Below are 26,465 nucleotides of genomic sequence, written 5' to 3' on the forward strand. Positions count from 1 at the left end.
ACCTGGCCTACTGGTACATAGTAGGCATTGATAAAAATTTGCTGGAGCATTGCATAAATAAACTATGCCATTTGGGGCTGATTAACATTTTAACGAATAATTGATTTTACTTCTTCTAAGCATTTTTCTAGTGAATTTATAAATATATTAAAGGTGGAGGCTGTTTCTTTTGTGTCCCCTCTGGAGTGCTATATACAATGTACTTCATACAGTAGGAGCTTCACAATGTTAGTAAACTAAATACACACACACACACACACACATGCACACACGGAGGTAACTGCAAAGTCTCAGAGTATGTGCTTTGGTAAGAGGTTACTTGGACCATTGGAGCATGCTGTTCTCTCTCATGTGACACATAGCAACAATTCAAATAGAGTAAATCGGGCAGGATACAATGGCTTATACCTCGAATCCCAGTACTTTGGGAGGCTGAGGCAGAAGAATCGTTTGAGGCCAGGAGTTAGAGACCACCCTGGACAACCTAGCAAGACACTATTTCTCCAAAAAGCAGAAACATTAGCTGGGTGTGGTGGTGCACCTGTAGTCCTAGCTACTTGGGAGACTGAGGTGGGAGGATCGCCTGAGTCCAGGAGTTCGAGGTTATAGTGAGCTATGATTGCCCCACTGCACTCCAGCCTGGGTGACAGAGTGAAACACTGTTTCTAAAATAAAATAAAATAAATAAAATAAAATAAAATAAAATAAAATGAGTGAATTAATTGCTGGAGAGGTACTAAGTAATAAAATTGGGCTTCAAATGGAAAAGCAATTAAAAAAAATAGGTCCTGTGATTTGGAAGAGTAATGAAGGTGCTGAAAATAGACACTAATTGTAAATGTGTAGGAATGCTAGGAAAAATAAAAATATGGGGGTATGTGTGCTAATTGGTGTTAATAACAAACATACAAAGAAAAACAAATTGGGTTAAAGAATAAAAACAAGCACAAGATTTGCAGTCATTAATTTTGAAGAAAAATGTAGGTGAGAAAAAATGAAAAAAGCAAACTAAATATTTTGAAAACAAAGAAGTTCATCAGCTTAAGGATACACTGGACTTTGGGAACTTGGAGGCAAGAGTGTGAGGGGGGGTGAGGTAAAAAAGATTACACATTGGGTACGGTGCTCAGGTGATGGGTGCACCAAAATCTCAGAAATCACCACTAAAGAACTTATCCGTGTAACCAAACACCAGCTGTTCTCCGAAAACTATTGAAATTTTTAAAAAATTTAAAAAGAGATCAATATGTATTAAAATAGCAGTGACACTTTTGAGAAGACCTAGTGGTTAACAGAATAATATCAATAATCACCCAAAGAAAACTATTCCGAAATGTGTTGTGTTTCCCTGGTATAAATAGAGAATAAGCGGAATAGAAGAAAATTATCTTCACATCTATATATTTTACCTGTTTATGGATGCAATTTCCATAATATATACGCAGAATTTTTTCTAAACAGAAGCATGAAAATAAAAAAATATTTCAAAATGAAAGTGCTTCGGTGGAAGCATTAGATAGAGTATGATAGGAAATTTCATTTTCCCATTCTATTCAAACCAAATTGGATAAAAGCCTGCTAGCTTTTCTTGAATGTTATCTCAAAAAAAGAAAAGATAAAAAAAGTTTGTGATAAAGTAACATGCTACATAGGCCATCTTTGAACAACATATAAACACTGTATATAAACACATACACAACAGATATATATGATTTAGATTTTAGTGTCTTTTAACATTTTCTACAGACATTTCAAATATTATATATGTATACACAAATATTAATAAGGATACAGAAATCTAGGTGTGCCTGATTTTACATTTCTTTGGGCAGCATGGATTTGCTATGAAGCCATTTGTCTCTAAACTGTCTTTCTGAAAAAATATGCACATGCAGACACAAACGTGTGTGTGGTAGTACACTGGTAAACTCTGTACTTGCCAAATGTTCTTGTATGCTGTTAGCCAGTCAGAGCTTCATGACCAAATGAACATGCTCATCCATTGAGCAAGAACCCACCATGCTGCAAATTCTCACCTTCAGAGAGTGCTGTGCTGTGCTGTCCCGAGCTGAGTGTGCTCCTCAGTGTGTGTGGCTCACTGCACTGGGGCCTCTCTTTTTGCCATGTGTTTTGTGGTCTGGTCTACAATTTTGAAAGACTGTGGCTTCCAGAAGTGGTGTAAATAATCAACTTGCAATAAAACACAGGTAGAGTATCATGGCTGATGGTAAAATGCATGTTTAATATTGACTTGAGGTATTTTCAGAGAAATGATCAAGTAGAATTGAACAAATGAGAGGCAATTAGAAGTGTTGTTGATCTTCAACACTGTGAAAGGCACCACTCATAATTGTAGCTGTAGGAGGTTGGATCAATATTTTGTGAATGATGGCTGAAAGAACCTGTAGCCTGAGACATTATAGCTTCATGAGATTTGAAGAAAGCACAAGAGTGATTGTAAATTTTAAATGCTAAGAAAGAATAGCTGTCCCTCAGTATCCATGAGCAATTGGTTCAAGGACCTTCTCTGGATACCAAAATCTGAGGATGCTCAGGTCCCTGATATAAAATGGAGTGGTACTTGCATATAGTCTATGCCCATCCTGTTGTATACTTTAAATCATCTATAGATTACCTGTAATACCTAATGAAATGTAAATGCTATGTAAACATAGAACTGTTATGCTGTATTGTTTAGGGAGTAAGGACAAGAAAAAAAAGACTGTACATGTCCACTACAAACACAATTTTTTTGATCCACAGTTGGTTCAATCCCTGAATGTGGAACCCACAGATGTAGAGGATCAACTGTATTTCCAGAGAAGACTTGCATGATCCCGACTCAGTTAGGACCTCAGGAAGGCAATGTCTCAGAATAATAGTATATATATATATATGTGTATATATGTACGTATATATATGTACACATATATATATATGTATATATCTCACAGAGTCCCAAATGTTATTGACAAATATGCATTCGTAATTTTTTACCTGGTTCTTAGTCAGTGTGCTTAATTCTCAATATTTTTAAAAGGTTGAAAATACAGCTGAAAGTAAAATCAAATTCAGTAAAAATACCAAATGTCAGCCTCAGAGCTAAATACTTTCTAATAGCTCCAAGACATAAAAAGAAAGGAATATTCAAATTGATGAACATTATTAAAGACAAGGACATTTTCATTTATAAAAGAGAGAAAGTATTTAAAGTAAGTAAGTTCTTTATACTTCTAACTAAAATGCTTCTCATGTCTAACTCTTATAGCTATGTAAAAAATAATGTAATGCTCCTTGTACACATCTTTTTACTTATAGTAGCCTTGAGAAAAATTACACATAGGTAGTTTAACTTGCTCAAACCCATCAGAAATTAAGGGAAATTGAAGAAAACATTATTAAGGATTTTATTCACATTTAAGTTGCTATTGTATGCAGCAAGAGATTAAAGGAACCATAAGATAAAGACTCTGACTCTATGAGTATATGCCCCAGTAGAAGAGCATATAGAATTGGGTTTGAGATCATTGCTTTTTAAAGTATTTGTCAGCTCACGTTTGACACTCAACCTGTTACTCTCATCCAGTAATATGGTACTAATATTTATCTGTTTATAGCCTCCTCCACACTTCTAGTGAGTTACTGGGTTTAATTTTCTCTTCTCATTCAGAGCAAGCTAATGGGAGTAAAGGATGAATAGAAGTTCCCTCTGTCACTGAGGCAGGAGAATCGCTTGAACCCAGGAGGTGGAGGTTGCAGTGAGCTGAAATCACGCCACTGCCCTCCAGCCTGGCGACAGAGCGAGACTCCATCTCAAAAAGGAAAAAATAAATTCTCTCTGTCTATCCCATCACCTCAGGTCTGGTCATATGACCCTATACTCAGCTAACACGATACTCCATGGATTCTTGACCATTTAAAAATCTTGTCCTTCAGGGCTTTTACTGATTTTGGAGTATACAATAAATATCCTTCAATTATTTTGGGTGCTTTATAGCCAGGTTTGTTTTTTTTCTAGGCAGCCACAATCTTGACTAATATGAAAGTTGGTTCCAGGAGCAGATTATATACCAGATCTCAGGGAAAAGGAGGAAGTCTGGGATTGTACCTGGCATAATTGGGGTTAAAAGCAGTGAAAATGCAGTTGTGTCAGTAATCGAAGGATGACAGAGTGTGGTAAGCAATGACAAAACGGTTAACTTTCCATTACTTGGAATCCAGTGCAAATTGAAGATCAGGCTTTGGGTATCAATTTGCTGATGTTGAATAACAGCTGAAAAAAATTAACTGGGTGTGTGAGGGGCTGCTGTTAGACACACTAAGTGGCTTGGATAAAAAAAGAATGACAAGCTCAAATATTAAATTCTTGGGTCACAAACTTAAGCTTAGGGAACTTTACCTGATGATGCTAGCAGAATATTTGGACTCTTACAGCTGTAGAGATGAGGTATCCAAAAAATAAATAAAAAGGGTAGTCTTGAGTTGCCAAGTTAACACATTACTTATCCCCTCTTCAGCTTCTTTGGTGAGAGTTAAAATATTAAATGGGACAGAGTGACATTCTGAATATTAAAATGGAGATATATGGGAGGATTTGAAGGACTTGAAATAGCCACAGAATCCAAATTCTTTAAGCTTCCTTAGCCAGTTGGTGCATTCAAAATAGCTCAGGTAAAAACCCTTTTCTTTGTTGGAAGAGGCAGTCCTTCCCACTCTTAAGTCAGTTCTCTTCAGATCCTAACCGTCTTTCCCCCATTTTCATTTCAAACTGGTAACTGAATTTGGATTTCAGCATACTAATTTATGTTGTCAAACTTTGTGTAATAGTTTTATACAACAAAATAAATATACAAAATAAATATACTTAACAATTTGTATAATAAAATACCTAGGGGAGAATATGTCTTATTAAATTCCAAACATGCTCAACCAAAAAGTGAATAAATGTAGTCTTAGGTTAGTCTATTTTTTTTCATATAGTGCAATTATCCGAATTCATAGAGAGGGCAAGCTACTTTTAATACAGGAAGCTGTATAGATTATTGATCATGCTAAAGAAAATTAAGATGCCATAAATTATTTACGATAGTACCTAGAAAGAAATAAAATGACCGAATTTATAACATGAATCTCATCTACTTCCTAACTATGTTGCCTAAGTAGACATAGATGACCATCTTTTTACTAAGGCCTTGAGAAATACTTATGAGGGAACTACTAGTATCTACAAAAATGTGATTGTGGCTTCTCTTGTCAGTTGGGGATATTGATGGGAGGGACTAATATTGAAATAGTCTACCTGATTACAGTGGAGATTGGAAAGATCCTATGATTGAGAAGGGCAGGTGCAGAAGTCAGGCACTTAACCTCCAGAACACTGATTTATTGATCATTGAGTCTATAGATCTGAGATATATGGGCAATCACAAAGTTCCTAATAAATTTGCGTAAAATCCCCATGTCTCAGGATAAAGCTTACCAAAGGAAAGACAGAGTCATTACTCTATTTCTAGACCTGTGGTCCTTTTCTGGTGTAAATATATTCTGAAGAAAAGAATATAAGTAGACCTTTCAGTTGTTTTAAGATAATGGCTCCCAAATTACACATGTCTGTTATAGAAGAATGGCACTGTGGTTCAATGGTCAGAGTAGAAATGTATGATGTTCAGGTGATAGAGTATTGACCCAAGCCCATCTCACTGTAGGCATAGTGGGACCTACAGACACATCCTCTTCTTTTTCCCTTCATTTCCTGTGTGTTCTTGGAAAAGATACTCTAGGCAACTGGCTAAATACTCACATTTACTTCTTAACTCAGGAATAAGAGTTATTATGAAAGGAAAGAACAAGGATGGAAGTCCTGGATCTCACCTTCCTTACTAAAAGAAAAACCAAGAGCGGTAGGATATTCCCATAGAATCTGAGAGATTAGTGCTACCATCAATGACTGAAATGGTAGGTTGTGGTCATTTCTATCGCAGCTCCATTCAACTCTCCAATTAGGTTGATGGGGAAGACAGATGGGTCTTGGAGAATGAGTGTGGATTATCGTAAGCTTAATTAGGCGGTGCCTCCAAGTGCAGCTGCTGTTCCAGATGTTGTCTCCTCACTAACTCATATCAACAGAGCTCCTGGCAATCAGTCCAGGCTGCAGTGCAATCAACTCTACCTGGCAGCCCATATGATCCAGCGGATCCAATGAAGCTTGAAGAGTTTGTAGCAGATTGGGATGCTTTATGGAGCTCCAGTAGTAAATTCACAGCCAAGACCTCTAATATCATTTCAAAAATCAAAGTTATGACCTCTCCAGTAAGTAACTAGTCCTATTTTGAGAAACAACTCTTGAAATGCTACTGGACCTTGGTAGGACTAAATACCTGGCATTATGATCTGAATTTCCCATTATGAATGAGTCACAAGCTCATTCACCAAAAAATAAAGTGAGGAATCCACAGCAGTACTCCCTCAAGTGAAATGCACACATACCCATGCATCCACGTGCACATATACACACACACATATGCACAGGAATGGTTCCAAGCCAATCTTAAATGCACATGTTAAATTGCACAAGGAGGATTCTCATCTTCCTGGTATCATCCTGCTACGCTGCTGTTCTCTCTCAACCCCAATGGCCTCATGGAAGGATTCCTGTGACTAGTTAGTAGCCTGAGATGCCAAATAAATCAGTAAATGGATAGATACGTAGATAGATAGATAGCTCTTGGTTTACAGTTGCTTCTTCCTGATTTCCTGGGGCCAGTACTGGTGGACTTATGGTAAATGATTGTACTTCTTAATTCAATGCTGGTCCTAAAGAGAAGTAATCCTGTTGTCTAATTTGCCTGGAAGAAGTCATAGATTGAGTTAAGTAATAACAAAAACCAGTGGACAAGTGGGTAATGATTAATAATTTGAGCAGGTAGTCAGAAGCTTAGAAGTAACAAGAATATTTTGGTAGAGGGTAGTGGATATCTTTTTCCATCTGAATGCTCTCAGAGTGGAAAAATATTAGTGTACCATTTGAATGCTTATCAAGAGTCTCTTAAGGTTCAGGATAGATGATAACTCACTCTCTAGATGTCAGTCAGCCTCCTTGCCCATTCTCCTCATACTTGCATAATGATCTCATGAATTATGTAGCAATGGTGATAGTGAAACCTACTGTGTTGGATTGAATGATGGTCCCCAAAAGATATGCCCACATCCTAATCCCCAGAATCTGTGAATATGACCTTATTTGAGAAAGAGTCTTTACAGGTCTAATAAAGTTAAGGAATTTGAGACAAGATCACCTGGATTTCCTGAGTAGCTTCTAAATCCATCAAAAAGTATCCTTATAAGAGACAGAACAATAGCCAAGATGTGGAAGCAAACTAAGTGTCCATCAACTGATGAATAGTGGTATATATACAGGATGGAATATTATTCAGCCACAAAAAAGAAAAGCCTGTCATTCATGGCAACATGGATGAGCCTGGAGCTCATTATGTGAAGTGCAAAAAGCTAGGTACAGAAAGACAAATATTGCATGTTCTCACTCATACGTGGGAGCTTTAAAAGTTGATCTCATGGAGGTAGAGAGTAGAATGATGGCTACCACAGGCTGGAAAGTGTAGGGGGAAGGAGGGATGAAGAGAGGTTGGTTAATGGGTACAAAATTATGGTTATAGAGAAGAAATAGGCTCTAGTGTTAGCACAGTCAGGTGACTATGGTTAGCAATAATTTATTGTATAGTTAAAAATATCTAGAAGAGAAGATTTGGGATGTGCTCAATATGAAGAAATGATAAATATTTTAGGTGATGGATACCCCAATTGCCCTGATTTGATTGCTACATAGTATATGCATGTATCAAAATATCACATGTACGTCCAAATGTGTACAATTATTATGATTAATTTTTTAAAAAAGAGGCAGTGGAGGAGAAGAGAGACACAGAGAAGGCCATGTGAAGATGGAGGCAGAGATTGGAGTTATGTAGTCAAAAGCCAAAGGATACCTGGGGTCACTAGAAGCTGAAAGAAGCAAGGAAGGAGATTCCCCTAGAGTCTTCAGGAGGAACAAGGTCCTACTGATGTCTTGATTCTGACTTCTGGACCCCGGAACTGTGAGAGAATGAATTTTTGTTGTTTTAAGCTACTGAGTTTGTGGCAATTTGTTACAACAGCCAAAGGGACAAATATACTAAGGAGAGACTTCTCTATATTATTTTGCTATCACTGTTGCTGAGGGCTCAATTTTTCCAGTAGAATTATTAGTCCATTTTTAGCTAAGGAGCTAGAACCTGGGTGGGACTTTTGGCAGGGTGATTACTTTTTTTAGTGGGACATCAAGTATTTGTGCCAACTGAAAAACACCTTAAGGATATGGACTGGATTTGTTTTTTCTGCCTATTATATTTCTAGAAGCACCGTTAATTATGGACTTAACAGATGCCTTTTGGCTCATCAGAATATGTCGTCCAACATTTCTCTGGCCATGAAATTGTTATTTTGTGAGTGAAATCAGGTAATATGCTGCTGGTCATGGGATAATTGGTTTTATCATGTACCCTATCATCCCAAAGCAGCTCACTTACAGTATAATTCGGAGGCTCATTGGAGGATCTCTTACAGTTTCATTTAGGAGTTCTCCTTATGAGATTGGAACGCCTGTTCAGGAGAGCAGTATTTGGAATGATTTCTCTCAGAGATAGATAATATGTGAGTCTGGAGAAGAAGGGTGATAGAAAATTTTATGCTTTTCAGGTTACAGCTCATAATGTGCCCTAGAAATTGTGCTAACTCCAAACACTTCTGGCTTAGAGGATTTAGTAAGCAAGAGATGAATGCATCCACCAGGCATTGTAACAAGTGTTCTTTTGAGTTGGAAGCTGAGACAGCTATTTGGTCTTTTTAGGTTCTTCACCGTGAGTTGAGTATACTAAAAAGAGGGATTATAGTGCTGTCTGGGATGATTAATCCTGACACTGAAGAAAAATAGAGTTGCTAGTTCACAGTGGAGGCAGAAAGGAGAATGGACAGAATCAACTGAGACAAAAGTGGGGCTGGGGAAGACCTTTGCATTGCCAAGTATAGCAATAAATTGAAAATGGCTTAAAGGTGACTTTAGTCATATACAGCAGGATCATCTAAGACTTCTCAGGAATAAAGGTTTGGATTACCCCAGAGATAATGTTATTCAACCAGCTTTTGTGCCGGCTGATGGCAAAGGGGACATGAAATGAAGGAGTGGGGAAGGCATATTCGTCTTCATGATTTTCCATAAACAAGAAGTGTAGTCACTTCTGTATTATTTTACTTGCTCTGTCTCTCTCTCTCTTTGTATATAGTTACATATTTAACTAATCTACCTTTTATTTCCTGCTCATTTCATATAGAGCATACTGAGTTCACAGTATGCTCATATAGAGCACACCACTATTTCATATAGAGCATACTGAGTTCACAGGCTGAACAATATTTATGTGTGATGGAGGCAAAATTAGAGAAGAATAGATTGTGACTAAAGAGCCAAGACATGTATTTAGATTTGTATATAATGGGACTCTGGATGGTCTCCTTGTTGCAAGAGTAAAAAAAATGTGTTTTAATTATACACGATGATATCATTATATTTGGCAGAAACATATTTTTGAGAGAAGGATATATACAGATTTTAATTAGCGAAGGAGTTATAGTTTAGGGGTATTTGTTATATTTTTGCTGCCCAGGAGCTCAAGTTCCTATGTGATAGGAATTCTATTATTTCAAGCAAGATCCTTACTTTCACCTTAGAAGTCCACGTGGTATAAATTTTCGTCTTTCTCATGAGCTAGTGTGTATGTGCGTGGTCTAAATTTGGATAATGAGCCGCTCATGCCAGGGATTTTGAATATGGGAGAAGGGACACAAAGAATCTAGACAATATCTAGTCATTTTGAGGTGACATTAGTGTTGTTGGTATTCAGTGTACACAGTGCTATCTGCTGTTTGTGGTAATCTCAGTGGAGAGTTTCAGGGAAGTCTATGGAGGTGGCAGTTATGTCCTGAGACAACCATTCCAGTGGAGAGGTCTTAACTGTAATCCTGGTTCCTACTAATTTCCTGAGCCTGGTTCTTCAGTGTTGTATAACATAAAACTTGGTTGGCCTTTGTCCTGCTTACTAGGGGGAGCCTCTAAACCCTTGGAATTCTCTGAGTAATAGGAGTGTCTTTTTTTTCATGATGAGCCGTTCAGATCACACCTGATAGTGTATGCTAACAAGGTGATTCATGGCAGACTCCTAGGTCATTTATATTAATGAGATGACTCAGGATTGGGCTGGCCATGTCAAAAAGACCAGTCAGATGAACAGAGGGTTAGGGTTTCGCACGATATGGTATCAGGCCAACCTCCTAACCTCCAGTGAGGTAAAAGGAGCTGGAGATTTAGTTCTGTCATATGGCTGATGATTTAACCAATGATGCTACATAGAGAAACCTCAATAAAAGTTGTGGACATTGAAAGCCTGAGTGAACTTCCCTGATTGGTAATCACACATCAGTGTGCTACAGGCATGAAGCATACTGAGGACACGGAAGCTTTGTGTTTGGAAAACTTTGTGTTGGGACCTCGCAAACCTTGCCCATCAATATACATCTCTTCATTTAGCTGTATGGCTTTGTAACCTTTATGATAAAAAATTGATCATAACACTTTGCTGAGTTCTGTGAGTTGTTCTGTAAGCAAATTATTGAGTGTGTAGTGGGAATCTCCAAAATTGTAGCTGGTTGGGTAGATGTGCGGGTAGCCTGCGAACCCTGGAGCTTGGGGCTGGTATCTGAAGTCAGGGGAGTGTCATGGACTATGCACTTAATCTGTGAGATTTGACCTCACTCTGGGTAGTTAGGGTTAGACTTGCATTGGGTCTGGCTTTCCCATCAATTCTGTGAGCCACTTGATATTCCAGTAAATTCCCTTTTTGCTTAGGTTAGTTAGAACAGCAGTCCTCAACCCCCAGGCTGGTACCGGTTCATGGCCTGTTAGGAACTGGGCAGCACAGAAGGAGGTGAGCGGTGGGTGAGTGTGCATTACTGCCTGAGCTCCACCTCCTGTCAGATCAGCAGTGGCATTAGATTCTCATAAGAGCACAAACCCTATTGCGAGCTGCACATGTGAAAAATCTAGGTTGAGCATTCCTTATGAGAATCTAACTAATGCCTGATGGTCTGAGGTGGAACAGTTTCATCCCGAAACCATCCCTCCCACCCCATCTGTGGAAAAATTGTCTTCCACAAAACCAGTCCCTGATGCCAAAAAGGTTTGGGACTGCTAAATTAGAGTAAGTTTCTGTTGTCTGCAATCAACATAAAGCTTAAGGAGAAAAAGGGCAACTATTCTTAAGCATTAGTAGAAACTAAGAATAAGCCTTGGACATTAATATGAGGTCTCTAATCTCTTAATTTTCTCTCCTTCCTTAAGAAAACTTATGACCAATAGACAGTAAAAAAGTGAAAAATGGTAGGACCATTTATATCATAGCAGAAGACATTTGTAAGGCAGAAGAGCCTCTTAAAAAAAGAATGACTGTGTTGCATTTATAATACTTTAGTTTTTACTCCAAAGGAAAGTCACTTTCTCAATGATAAACACATCTTCCTAAAATATATTTGTTTATTAAACATTTCATATCCAGCTTTTTGACAACTATATCTATCAGTTAAAGATATATTGGACTACTAGCCACAGGAAACACTAAATACAGTGGCATAAAAAGGGATCAATTTTTCTCTCACATGACAAAAGTGTGAAGGTAGGCAAGTCAGGTATGGTATACACAATGTCATCAGAGATCCAGGCTTCTCTTTCCCTTCAAATGTTTGTCATCTTCCTCATGATTTCAAGATGGCTCTTTGCCCCATGGGTATGGTGACCAGACTCTAGCTAGCAAGAAGGGTGAAGGGCAAGGGGCAAAGAACTCATGCCAGTGGAGTCAGCTCTTTATAAAAAACTTTCTGAAAACTCCTTCAGTGACTTGTATTTGCAATCTTATTGGCAAGAATTGCATTTCTTGACCAGCCCTAGCTGCAAGGGAGTCTGATAACATAGTTTATTATTTATTTATTTTTTGCTGTACATATTGCCATCATAAATAAAAATCAGGGTTGTAAAGAAAACTGGCACATTGTTTTCTTTAACTTCTAATGTGCTACTTATAATTACTCTTGTCAAATAAATTGCTCTCTAGTCTTGGACTTATACTTCTACCAATTTAACAGCTGATTTCAAGATTAATAGTCAATTTAGTAAGTATTTATATGTATAAAGGCTAAACATACATGTGGAATAAAGTTAAGACTCCCCTGATGTTCCTTTCTTGGAAATTCCTGTGATAGTCACTTTCTTGGATTGTCATTGAAGATCAAAGTTAAAATATCTGAGAGGATGGTATAGCAAAACTTAAAAATAATTGTATAGATTGAGAACCCGCAGTGCTACTGAGTCAAACTTAAATGTTACAAGTTGTATGATAGTTGTCATATTAAAGTCTTTGAGAAGAGAATATGGCTACACAAGAGGGCCTGAGATAAGACTTCAGACATTAGGTTTGAAGTTATGGAAAGGAGGATCAGTGTCAGGTGGTAACCCTTACCTAGGAGGGGACTAGGCTGAATGCCATGGAACATTAATAGAATACGATAACAAAGAGCTGAAGGAAACAAGAATAAATTCTTCATCCACTAGGGAGGCTGGGATAAAGGAAATTTTGAAAAGTAAAATCTTAAATACTTAGAAGAAGGCTATATGTCTAGAAGGGAAAGTGAGTGATCTAAAGAATATTTTCAGGTTGGAGTTTAGGAAACTCAAGAAGTATCATTTTCCTGAAGCCAAGGAGGGGTCTGATTTGTAGACAGGAAAGACCTTGGTATGCTAGGTATCTGGTATTCTGAGTGAGATAAACCAGGTTGTGTCCAAGGAATAAAAGTAAAAGCTTAAAAAGAATAGACCAACTGTAAAGGCAAGGACTTAAGGAGAAACTACATTGCTTTAAAATAAATTAAGCGAACTGGGTCAAATGGGCTGTGGAAACCACAAATGCTGTCTTCTTTTCCTTTTGGTAGGGGTGTGCTCTACTAGTATCCTTTCAAATAGTGCTCATTTTAGTTTTTCCTTTCCTGCTCAGAAAAATCTAAACATAGAAATAATCGTGAAGAAGTCATTACAGAATTCCTTATATTGTGGCATATAGTTATGATGCAACTACAGAAACAATGCCAGATTTTGTTTGTTTGAAATATGAGGATATTTGAAGTTTATTGAATATGAAAATGTGATTCTTTAAGCTGTAAATAATAGAGTAATATCCCTTCTAATTTCCATATAAGCAATTTATATTCTTTTCTCCTTGGGCTCATTTTTTTCCTTTGGTAAGTGTATCTGTGCTGCCTTGAAAAATGATTAGAATTGACTTAATGTTAATCTATTCCTGTAATAGTTTTTATAGCCAGCTTTTTTTTTTTCTGGAGCATGTACAAATCTTTTTTCCATATTTGTGAAGTTTTCCCTTTATATTAGAACTTTGCAATGGTTGTGTGCAATTCTGTTATACTCTAATAGAATTGTGCTTAATATTTGCTGTAATCTTAGTCTGCAATACTCAGTAAAAATACCATAATAAAATTAATAATCATAATAAACCTGAATGAGTTATGCAAACTAGAAAGCTTGTTTCTACTGTAACTGAGAAGTGGACTTGGAATATTTTTGGCTTTTTAGAGAGTTGATAAATTGGTTTCAGACTCACAGCTTTCTGGGAAAAGCCAAGATCACCCAAAGGAGTTCAAATAGTACAAGGATTACATAATGCATGGCAGCTGGTGGGTTGAAGACAGTCTTCCACCCTAATTCTTACTGAGAAACCTATTTCATTTGGGTAATAAAGAATAATTCGAAGTATTATTTTAATGAGATGAAGTGACAGTTACTCTACTATGAACCCATGCCACACAGTGCACAAATGCAGTGATCAAACATCATAGTGTAATTAAAAATAGAAGACTGGCACATGAACTTAAGACACCAAACTCTGCCTCTTGAGACATGCACCGAAAATCATCTTAATTTGATAAAAATCTATTCTGCAGGAAAATCTTCCAGGGAATGTGATTATACCACTTCCCTCTTCACTCAATACCAATGTTTACAAATCTTCTGGTAAGGAAATACTTTTCTTATATTTAACCTAAATCCCTATGTTGAAGCTTAAGCCCACTACTTCCTCTCCTAGCCTTAGTGAAGATGCAATACAGCTGCCACTTCCAGATGGCACTTAAAAAAAAGACCTAAGGCTTATTTACATATAATCAGCTCATATGTCTCCTCTCTCTGTCCTCATCAACAAGAGAAAAATATTGCAGTGCTTCTTCTTACATTACTTATTACCTCTAAGATCGCACGTTACCATTTTATTATATTTTGTAGTTAAATCTTTCCACCTGTTCCTAATTATTTCCTTACGACCAATTTTCAGAAGTGAAATTCCTGGGTCAAAAGGTAAGCATATTTTAAATATTTTTACTCATATTGCCAACTTACTCTTGACCAAGATTTTACTTATTTATGTATCTGGTGGCTGTGTGGGGAAAAAGAAAGAAGACTCTTTCTTCTCACTCATGCCAATGTTGTATATTACCATTCGTTTTTCTTTGCTAGTTTGGCGGCTCATTCCTTTATTTTTCACTTCTTTTTTTTTTAATAATTGAAGTTGAATATTTTTCATGCATGTTGGTGATCTGTCTTTATGTATGTGTAAGCATTTTCTTTTCCATTCCTTTACCCATTGTTACATTGTTATTCCTCTTACATGTCACAGTTTTTCATAGGAAATAAATTATACTTTGGCACATGTTACCAATATATTTCTCCCACTTCATCAATTTTTTAAATTCCATTTGTCATATTTGGATGTTTTAAATTTTTATGTGGTAAAATTTATTAATCAGCAATTTGTGAGTCTTGGTTAAGGAGCCTGTTTACACCCCAAGATTACAGACTCACTTATATTTTCTTTCTTAGTACTTTCATATTTTTAGTGAAGCAAGGAACTGAGAAGGTAACATTTGAGCAAAGATCTGAAGGAGACATGGAGAGAGCCATGTGAAGATTTTGGGGGAAATTGTTCAAAGCAAAGGGAACCACAAATATGAAAGCCTTGTAATTTGAACTTTTATATGTTGTTTGCAGACCAGTAAGGAGGTCAGTGTGTGTGAGGCGGAGTGATTGGTGGGGCAAAGCAGTACAAAATGAAGTCAGGGAGAAAATATGTGTCACGTTATTTAGGCTTTTCAACGTCACTATGAATCCTTTACTCTGAGAGATACGGGGAACCATTGAAGGGTTTTAAGCAAATAAGTCATGTGACCTGACTTTCATCTTAACAGAACAATTCTATATTCTGTTATAGTCTAACTAGTTGCTTTCAAATTACATGTCGAATAATCAAATTTTTCCTAGAGATAGAAGCTTCCTTTTAAAAATGCAACTTGCATAAATTATTAAATTCTTATGTAGAGTTAATATATGTGTTGAATTTTCACTTTGCTTGCTTTAGTCTCCAGAATTTTTCTTGCATAAATACAGTATGGTTTAATTATTGTATCTTAAAATATATTTAAAATGTAGTTGGACAGATTCCTTGTTACTACTTTTTTATCGAAACTTTCCTGCCTCTTTTTGGGTATTTTTGTTTGTATATAACCTTTTCTTTTCTAGACACAGGGTCTCACTCTGTTGCCTGCAATCAGACTATAGGTGCACACCATTATGTCTGTCTCTTTCTTTCTTTCTTTCTTTCTTTCTTTCTTTCTTTCTTTCTTTCTTTCTTTCTTTCTTTCTTTTTCATTTGCTCTATTACTTTTATTTATTTCTTATTTTTACTTTACTTTAAGTCCTGGGATATATATATATGTGCAGAACGTGCAGGTTTCTTACATAGGCATACATATGCCGTGGTGGTTTGCTGCACCCATCAACCCGTCATCTAGGTTTTAAGCCCCGCATGGATTAAGTATTTGTCCTAATGCTCTCCCTCCCCTTGCTCCCTACTCCCCAACAGGCCCCAGTGTGTGATGTTCCCCTCCCTGTGTCCATGTGTTCTCATTGTTCAACTCCCACTTATGAGTAAGAACATGTGGTGTTTGGTTTTCTGTTCCTGTGTTAGTTTGCTGAGAATGATATGCCTGGCTAATTTCTAAATTTTTTGTAGAGATGGGTTCTCACTATGTTGTACAGGCTGATCTTCAACTCCTGGCCTCAAGCAATCCTTCTACCTTGGCCTCCCAAAGTCATATAAATTGTAATATGATCAAATTTTAAAAATTCCATTCACTTTGGGGGTTTGGATAAATTATGCACATTATTTTGAACAGGAATTGAAATATATACTATACCATCTTCCAGTAATGAAGCCTTATTTATTTAGTAAAGTTTCACAGTTTACCACATCTAAATTTTGCACATTTCTTCTTATAAGTTTATTCTGTGGTTTGAATATACCTTAATATTTATCTTAACCTGATTTCAGCATTATAAAAAGTAAGTTGTCTTCGTAATAAGCCTTCCTACAAATGACTTGTGTTTTTCTATACAGGATACAGGACAGGCAACTCTTCATCTTATTTAACCCAGTTTGTTTGACTCAGCCAAACCCATCTGTCAGTCTACCCCGTTTTCATTATCTTCCAGTTCTCTTCTCCATACTTGAACCTAGTCTTTTGTTCTCATGGTTTCACCTTTAACTCGTGCTTTCAGAGTGAGCTGATTATCTTTTGCTTGCAATAGATGATTGGAGAAGCAAAGTTCTTTCAGGTCTAGAAAATAAAGTGACTCTATAAACTTCAGGTACCCACTGCTGCCCATTGATTTAGCAGGATCCTCTGGACAATGCCCACGGCAGTGCCCTTGATGGGCCTCTGGTATGTTTCTTGGTCTACTCTCCTCAAATCAGCTTCATCTGTTTCTGTCTTGGGATCTGCCAATAGCCTGATGGCCTTGGCCTTTCAAATCTCATTCAATCTCATTCTGGTTCTCCTCTTGCTCTCTATTCTCTTTTACTATCAAATGATTGTATTATACATGTCTTCACATTGCCATCTGCAGTGTAGCTATTGCTTTCGTTTCTGGAGGCTACTGGATCACCTCATCTCTGCACTTTCTCTTCTGCTACTATATCTTTCTTGAATTTGTTGGTCTAAATAGGTACCTGGTGGAATGCACATGGCCCATATCATGTTTGACCATGTTTGTGAAGTCTTCTTGACCTGCCCAACAGGATGTGGTTCCTCCCTCATTCAGATACTTGTAAATCTCTTTACGTCTTCCCTGGTAGTCACGGTATTCCCTTCTGTATTATTCAGTAAGTGTTTAATGCCATGTGCCAGTTAATAGACTAGATACTGAGAATACAAAAATGAATAAGACAGAGTAGCTGCCATCAGGGATACCAGAGTGGGCAGAGAGGCATGTGAAAATAACTGTTAGTATTATATGGAAATAAACATGGCTCAGGGGCGGTAATCATAAAGCAATTATAGATTATTTCCCAGAGCCTCTTACAGTGAATTCTATAGGGCTATTCCTTCCCCTTTCCCTGGATGAAAACTTAGGCAGGAGCTGTGACTTTAAAAATTTGTTCTTAGGGCACAACACTCTCTCTCTCAATTTAATAATTAGAATGTCCTGTCCCATGGGATGTCACAAGGTCAGTCTTGCTGTCCAGTTGAGGCATCTCCCATAGGTGCTCAGACACATTTCAGGTTGGAAGCCTGAGCCCAAAGGATGGAGAGTAGTTGGCTTCTTCCACTCTGCCAAGCACATCTACCCTTCCACATGCTCCTATTAGTGAAATTTTCTTTTCCCTTCAGGGTTAGAGCTGATGGAGACAAGGGTAGGAGGAGAGATAGGTTGGGGCAAGCTGTATCTTACATGCCTGGTAGTATTGTGGGTTGGGTGGTGCTGTTCTCTGGTCCTGATGTGTGTTTAATCTGGACGTGTTCTCTTACAGGTGCTCTCACGAGTTCTTTGAGACGTCCACCACCTCTGGCTTCCCAACTTTCCCGCATCCCCTCCCTTGCCCCAACCAATTTCTGATGATTTCTATTTCTATTTGGGCTGATTATTTCCTGCTACCTCAGCCCTAGGAATCTGGTGACAGCTGCCAGTTTATCTCTGGTGAGGTCTATTCCTACTTCAGGTAGCTTTCTGGATCAGGATGTAAGATGACCAGAAACAACAGCTTTTTCACTTATTAGGCCATATCTGGCCCAGTGGAAACTGTCATGTGTTCATCACCGACATGGCCCTCTCCTTATCTCCATCTAAATTCTTTGTCTACATACTGATCCCAATTCAGCAACAACTCTCTTTCCTTCTTCCACAAGGGAATCTGTCAGCCTAGGTTTTGCATTTTAGGTTTTCCAAGCTAGAATCAAGGCACCAGTCCACAGTGTCCTCCAAACAGCCAAGGACACATATTAAATCCTTGTGGTTGTTCCTTAAAAACCCCCTCTTTTGACTTGAGGCAGAGAGTGAGGACCACATTGCGCTCCAATAGCTGTCTCCAAAAATCCTCCTCAATCTCCACCCGCTGCTTTTTCTCACCTTTTCCTAACTTTTTAAAGGAGGGCTATTATCTCAGAAGCTGCAAAATTAATTTTCTGCCATGGGATATTTTTCAAATCTCATTTTGAAATGTAGCATCTATTAGTTTCAGGCCTCAGCCAAAACAGAGAAAAGATCTCATTTTAATATCCAGTTATAGTGTCACTGTTAAGAACACTAATTAAGGAACTGTTAAGGAATGTTGATTCTCTGGCTCCTCTTATTCAATAAGAAGATACCCCACCACTTTCCATGGTGGGGAGATGACTTTGGCTACTTTTGCCAGGAAGAGGTAATACATCTTTTCCCATGGTTACCCAAGAAGCTCTGGCAGTATCAACTCTAGTGAAACTGGAGACAGCCCGTATCCTTTGACTACATCCATGTACTAGTGGGTCATATTACTCTGCCCAAACAGGTTCTAGACTCATTCTTTTCCTCTTGGACATACCTGTGCTTAAAATCCCCTGGGGGAGAGTCTCTTCCATCACAGCACTGGGATATTAAACCATAATGGGACGTAGGAAGCCCCACTGTGCACTTTAATTTAGTTGATGCTAGACAGCTCTTTCTAAAAGTAATGCATTTGGCTCTGATCTTTGTACTTAGACTCTTGGCCTTCTATCCTGAATGTAAAGTATTTTACATTCTGACTTCTATGACTTCCACCCTAAATGGAAGAAATGTTATGTAACTCCCCAAAACTAACCATGCATATTGGTAAAGTGTGGTTTAACTTTTGGTGGGTAAGAAAATTTTTTTTTTCTGCACAACAATTTAGTATCTCTCACAATGGTTTGAAAGAAACAGAAATTTTTGTTGATTTTTTTTTAGTCATAAGTGCTCTTTGAGGAATATATTAAGGGCTAAACTTAATTCAGCACAGTAAAGTGTTGAACTGAATCAGCACGTTAAGCACAGTAATGGGAACATCAGTTCTGTAACCAATGAACAAAATGGTAAAACACATGTCAGTTTTGGAGTTTAGCTTGAACAAAAAACATGTGGTACAGGAAAACACATCAGGTGGTTGTCTCATAGTGGACTCAATAGAAAAAGAGCACGGAGTACATAATGGACATTGTCAAGTGTTGTTAAACTAGTTTGATTTGAGATTTTAAGGACCCTCAAGTTCCATGTTAAAAAGTTTTGACTTACTCTCATGGTTAAAGGGGATCTAAGTCTTGGGCAAATATATGAGAGAAGGTGAAAGTCTCTAAGAGCAGAGGGATGCACAAGAATGTTATCTTAAGCACAGAGGACCAGAAGTGTTGAATAACTTTGGTCTGGACAATGGGACAAGGAAGAGATTTTAGTAATATTTCTTGTTAGCAGCCTCTGTAGCATATCCTTAGGGTTGCAAATGGGCTTACAAACCTTCCTTTTAAAATTTATCCTGAGTGGTTGGTGAGTATATTAATAATTGTTATCATCTGTTAAATTCTATTGTCACATAAATAATTACCAATCCTCACAACAATGCTGCAAGCCAGTCTCATATCTCCTTTACACATTAGGACACAGTTGCTCAGAGAAGTTAAGAAACATTTCCAAGTTTCCAAAAGCATGACTGCAACCTGATATGGTCTAATGATCTTTTTGGGTAGAGTGTAATGACCAGTTTTGTCCCTGCTACACCCAATACAGAAGTCCCTGAAACCACTGGAAACAGGTTAAACAGTCTGTTCCTTAGACTTCTGATTAAAGGTGTGGTCAGGGAAGTGAGCTTGCCTTATTACCTGATTTACCCTTAAGCCATATAAAAATACACACTGGAAATTTACACATCTATACACAGATTGTTTCTCATGGTGGTGAAAACTGTGCAACTTTGTCAGTAGTCAGGGAGGCTAATGAAAGAGACCCAATGGGGAAACGCATCTTGGGATCGAAACATGATCTCTGGTCACATTCTCTAGTTTTCTGCAAGTTGGTGGTAGAAAGTACCCTCGTGGTGTACCCTTGTGGATGGAGTCAGAACAGTGAAAGAACCTTTGGTTTTCCACCACCCTGTGAAAATCATAGCAAATACTGTTTTGTGAATTTTTCTATCTACCCTTTTCCCTAACAGATGACGAACTGTATGTAGAAACTACACCATATTCATCTTTTTTTCTTTTTTCTTTCTTTTTTTTTTTTTTTGCCAAGGACTGTGCCATAAAAACTGGCACAGAAAAAGGGAGGAAAACGAACTCAAGAACATACTAACCTTATCTGGAACCACAATCAGATAGCCACTACTTTTGATATGTCTGATATTCTCTCCCACAACTACTTTACAGTGGGGTGAAAACTATTTGTAATCCATTACTAATGGGTTCTTATGCTTCTCCTAGACTTATAACTCCCATGGTCTTGTATATAATATCTATACTTTGTTGTATTTTATTTTTCTGCACATTTTTCTTTCATCTTCCCCCTTTTAGATCTCATTTTAAAAAGAATGATTTTTAAAACTCTCTTCTCTATTTTTTTTTAAAAGTATTATCTTAAGACACCCACACACTATTTCTTACCACATTTCATGAGTTGTTCTGGTAGAAATTATACTTGCTGGGAATGTATTAGCCTTCCCTGCTGGGATGATGAAGTAGTTTTGCACTGACTGTCATCAGAGACAAAGGTGAAAGGTTATTCCTGTCCCTCTTTCCCGCAAAACCTTGACGAGATAAGAATTAAGACTTAAAGAATGTTAAAGTATTTTGGTGTGATAAGTGTGGATGCAAGGCATTTAAAAATTAGATATGGCATGGAGTTATTAATCAAAGAAAATCAGTTCTTAGAGAAATAGGGATAAAGTAAGTACTAGGGTATATATTTTATTGTAAGGTACATTAATTGCTTTTAACTATGTCAAAGCTATAAATACATTTTAAAAATCAGTTAGAATCTAAGTTTAGAAACAGATACACATTTTCTTCTGTCAAGGCAATGGAATAAGGCTATAGAATGAATAACATCAAAATATGTACAAATTCAGTGGCTCACATAAATCATTTTTTGATCTATGTGCTTGGTTACAAGACATTCTCCATTTTGGAAGATTGTTGCAACCTTCTCTGTGGGTATGGGGTGGATATTTTTCTTGCACAATAATTCAATATCTCTCACAATAGTTTGAAATAAATGGAAACTTTGTTGACATTTTCTTCAGGTAGATGTAAAACTGTTTCTACTCAGCATTGCTAGCATCTGTAAGGGAGATTTCCTTGGAAATTCTTATCGGAGAGGGCTCCCTTCTGCATTCACAAATAATATCCTGTTCCTCAGGAGCACCTTCAGAAGCACAGCTTAGCCCCCAGACACCAGGGATCATCTGAAAGTTCAGCTCAGTCAACCTTAGTAAGGTCAGTCAATTACAGGAGGAGTTTAGGGGAAGGTGGGAGTGGGACTTGCAATTTGACCATAGCCCTAGAAAGTATGACTCAGTTTCTAGTGGCAACAAGCTCCAGGCTCCTCTGTGGGGCAGCTTCATTATTAAATGTTAAAATAAAAGTGCTTTTCTGTGAAGGAGGGCATATTTTCCTTCCCAAATTCTAATTTAATATTCATCTTCAGAGCTCACAGCTTAGCAGAAAATTCAGTCTGAAGATTCTGCACACTTAAGCAGGTAGTATGTGATTAAGATGATGCCTTGCTTGCAAGACTTTTAAATCCAGGCCTCTTCCTTGCCACATACATGGTTTATGAATCTTGGTGATTGGATCTGTGTATTTCCTCTATGTTAGTACCACCCACTATTTTCAGTGTTTTCTGTGGATTCACCCTGCAGGGGTGGGAACTGAGAGGGTGAAGCATGTTAATGGTCTGAAGTTCCCTAGGGCTATAGGGTGATGATGTCAAGATCTTTTCACACCAGCATGGTCTCAGTGTGATGGGGACGCACCTCCTGAGAGGCTGTGTGATGGAAATTCAGATCTATGGGTGACTGCACAACAGCATGTGCAGAAAAGGAAGTATGGAAATAATAACTTCAGGGAAGAAGAAAGAACAAACCAAGGAATAGAAATTTGAACCAAAGAACCAAAACTGAATAGAAAGGGTAATGAAATAGGGATGGGTCTCAGAGGTTGGGGACCTCTATTACGGTTTCAGTTCTATTAATGAATGCCATGTGACTTAGGGCAAGGCACTTAACTTCCGTGAGTCTCAGTTTCCCCCCCCCCCCCGGTTATATACTGGCTATATGATTCATGAAGTATTTTATGATTCTAACCTCCTAGTGTTCTATTTTCTCTATGCTCATATTTTGATTTTCAATGCGTTGATAGATTTTATTGTAGCAAAACACAAATGTGTCTCAATTCTTTATGACATACTGTAATGATGTAGCAAGAATGTTAAAAAGTGTCCAAAAAAGACATAAAATTCACAATATTTCTCTACCTAAAAACGAACAATATGCACATGAGTTTCCAACCTACCAAACTGGAGAAACCAGAGGAAATGTAGACTGCAAACTGCACCGAAGAGTCTTTTCTGAGCAAATCATCTAAGCCAGTTTGAAAATGTCTTCCAAAAATTCAGACTATAATGTTTTAATACTTGCTATATATTTTCAACGTTTACTTCATGAATATTCTAATGCAAGTAAGATGCTTTCCTTTGATTACTAAAAATACTAGGAAGACATTAATAGCATAATCCAAAACTTCTGCAAAAATCCCATTTCTATTACATGCTGAGCCATAATTTGGAAAATAGTAAAACACATAAAAATGTGAATAAGTCCAATGGAATAACCCAAGAGTTTCATGTTAATAAAACAGAAAAATCAATTCATCTAGACAGGGTATAAACTAAAGATACCTACTACATTCCATGCAGATACTCCTTTACAGGGATTTTGAGCTTTTCCTAATTAATGAAAGAGTAGGCACTAGTGGACAGACCAAGCATTAGATTGGAAGTCAGGGGAATTGGGGCTGTATTTAGAATTTTTCATTCCTTACTCCATAACTTTCAGTACTCTCAGCCCTTGTGTCTCAGTTTCTACCTCTGTTAAAATGAGGATAATGATACTCACCTGACCGATGTGAGATTAAATTATGAACTCTTAAAGAATTAAACCCTATGCATTTCTAGAAAAAAGACATGATTATTACTATTTCACTGAGACTGAGGCTTTTGGCAAAAGTATCATCCATAAGTATGTATAAATCTTTTTTTTTTTCCCCAAGATAGAGTCTTGCTCTGTCACCCAGGCTGGAGTGCAGTGACAGGATCTTGGCTCACTGCAAGCTCCGCCTCTTGGGTTCATGCCATTCTCCTACCTCAGCCTCCCGTAGCTGGGATTACAGGCACCCACCTCCACGCCCGGCTAATTTTTTGTATTTTTAGTAGAGATGGGGTTTCACCATGTTAGCCAGGATGGTCTGGATCTCCTGACCTTGTGATCCACCTGCCTCGGCCTCCCAAAGTGCTGGGATTACAGGCATGAGCCACCATGCCCGGCCTAGTGTGTATAAGTCTTGTAAGTTCCTTGGAGTCCTTGAAAATTTCCAGGTATATCTATGATCTTATAGTGAGTGGACCCATCCTTAATGCCCTCAGCTCATCCAGCTGACCCAGGCCTTTTAATCTTAGAGAGAGACTGAATGCCAGGTGAAAAATCAGGGGTTCTCAATTCCTTAAGACAAACTCAGAAACAAAAAGTCTTGAAGGGGGACGTGAGAGTGTTATTCAGAATGTGATCCTCAGCTACTGTGGTATAAGCTTCCTTCTCAAAGAACGAATGTAAAACAGTGTGATGATTTTTGTGCAACACAGGACTCCTCAGGATGGTGAGTCCATTGGCCCACTCTGCTAAGGTGATCCCTCTGTTACAGTGCAGAACCACATCTTTACCTTGAAGGCAGTCCAGTCTTCCTTTATGGAGTAGTAGAGTCAGAAGCTAAGGCCCAGTTCCTTCTGGCTGTGCTCAACTTGCTTCTAATTCATGGCTCCCTGACAAAATGACAGACAGATCCAATGGCTCTAAGCCTGGTGGGCAATGGTGGCTTTGGAGGTGAGAGGAGGGCCTTTCAATGGGAATGTCAGTGAAGGGAGGACATGCGAGAGGGATTTCTGTGCATGTTCTCAGCTTTCATATATACTATGAAGTCCATGAGAATTATGGGCATTGTAGTATATTTACACTATGGTATAGAATTACGACAACATTCTCACTTATGCAACATCCCATATCCTATTTGAAAGTGTAAATGTGTTTTTTTTCCCGCCCATTATAAGTAGGGCCTTTTGGGTAAGTATGAGCTCCTTTAACTGTGAGCTAATAATTTCCACTGTCATGGCCTTGAGATTGGAGGTTTATGAAAGTTTCTTTTAACTCATCAAATTTCTCTTGTATGGAGGAGGACAAGTAACTGCATGAATTGATCTTCATAGGGCACATGGTTTTTCTTGTGGGCATGTGAAATTCACTTACAACCCCTTAGAACACTTAAATAAGATCAAATGCCTATAGCCAGCCCTACCTGATTTTTTTTTTTTTTACACCATGGAGAATTTGGCTTCTTGTTAATTGCATCTGCAGTCTCAAAGCTCTTTATGGAATCTTTCATAAGTGATATTAATAGTAATGGTGGTCTTTTATTAATAATGCATAATAACAATAGCTGGCGTTAAAACAATATTAGTTAAGCGATTAGAGAAATGGCTAGAGTTGCGGTTAGAAAATAGGCCTGTAGACATCAATACTGCTAAAGTCATTTATCATTTCTCTCATAAAACAGAAAGAAGTATAATGGCCGACTAAGCTCTTAATAAAATTCTGCCACAATTGCATAACTGCCAACTGACGTTTTCATTTGTGGGAGCATCCTTGGTGGTATTGTGTGATGGGGCATCCCCAGGAGAAAGAATAGAAAACAGAGGATTATTTGCATAATTTCCCTATACTCCCTGTGATTTTCTTTCATTCTTCCCCATCTGTAGTTACCATCCATAGCAGAAATGCAAGCAGAGTGCCTGGTTTCTAGTCCTGGTTCTGTTACACAATGGCAGGTGATTACATGACAACATCCCTGAGGCTCAGTTTCTTTCATCTGTGAAATGGGAAGGATTATATCTATTTGATAAATATTTTATTGAGATTGCAAGGTAAAAGTGCACCTAATCATGCTTTGTAACATGCTCTAAAAGAGCTATAAGCATTTTTCTAATAATTCTCAGCCAAGCCCTGAAGCCAATGCACTTCTTTTCCAGGCTCATACCTCTGTTTCCAGCTTCTACTCTCCTATCTCTTCCTACAGTATTTCACAGGCCCTGAGTGCTTAAGTTGTCTTTTTAGGCACAAGAAATCCTCCCATGCACACACAAAATTAGGACTACCCTCTCCCCAACCACTACTCTTAGCTCACTCTTTCTATCTTCCAAAGGATAACTGAAGATAAACATGATGAACAAATTCATCATAAAATGCTGAATGTTGATAGCAGGGTCATTTTACCTCTTCTTTTTTTCTCTCTCTTTCTCTTCTGTCTCTCCTTTCCTTTCTTCTCTTCTTTCTAAGAGGGTGTGCCACACTGAAATGGTTGTGAGGTAATGTATACAACGAAAAGTACAGATAAAAGTACAAATGTGTTAAAACTGTAATATTAAAACAAGGTAGGATGTCACTATTCAAATAACACAGGATGGATGGAGAAATTATAGAAGAAAATCTAAGCTAGGGAAGCAACTGAAATTCATGACATTTCAAAATATTGAGCTTCCAGGAAGACAAGATGAAAAGGGAAACAGTAAAAAGCGTATTCAGGATAGACAAATTTTCTCTAATGTAATTCTTAGAAAAAATTTTCATATGCACATTCTTGGTGCATAAATTAGAAGGCAGGTAATA

General features: G+C 37.7%; 1 protein-coding gene across 1 annotated transcript in view; it reads right to left on the reverse strand.

The window, feature by feature from the left end:
- Nucleotides 1–26,465, reverse strand: part of KLF12 (KLF transcription factor 12) — a 620,046-nt gene that overhangs the window by 574,090 nt on the left and 19,491 nt on the right. The gene's annotated exons all lie outside the window — the stretch shown is intronic.

This window comes from Pan troglodytes, chromosome 14 (genome assembly GCF_028858775.2).
Source record: "Pan troglodytes isolate AG18354 chromosome 14, NHGRI_mPanTro3-v2.0_pri, whole genome shotgun sequence".
NCBI classification, from domain to species: Eukaryota; Metazoa; Chordata; class Mammalia; order Primates; family Hominidae; genus Pan; species Pan troglodytes.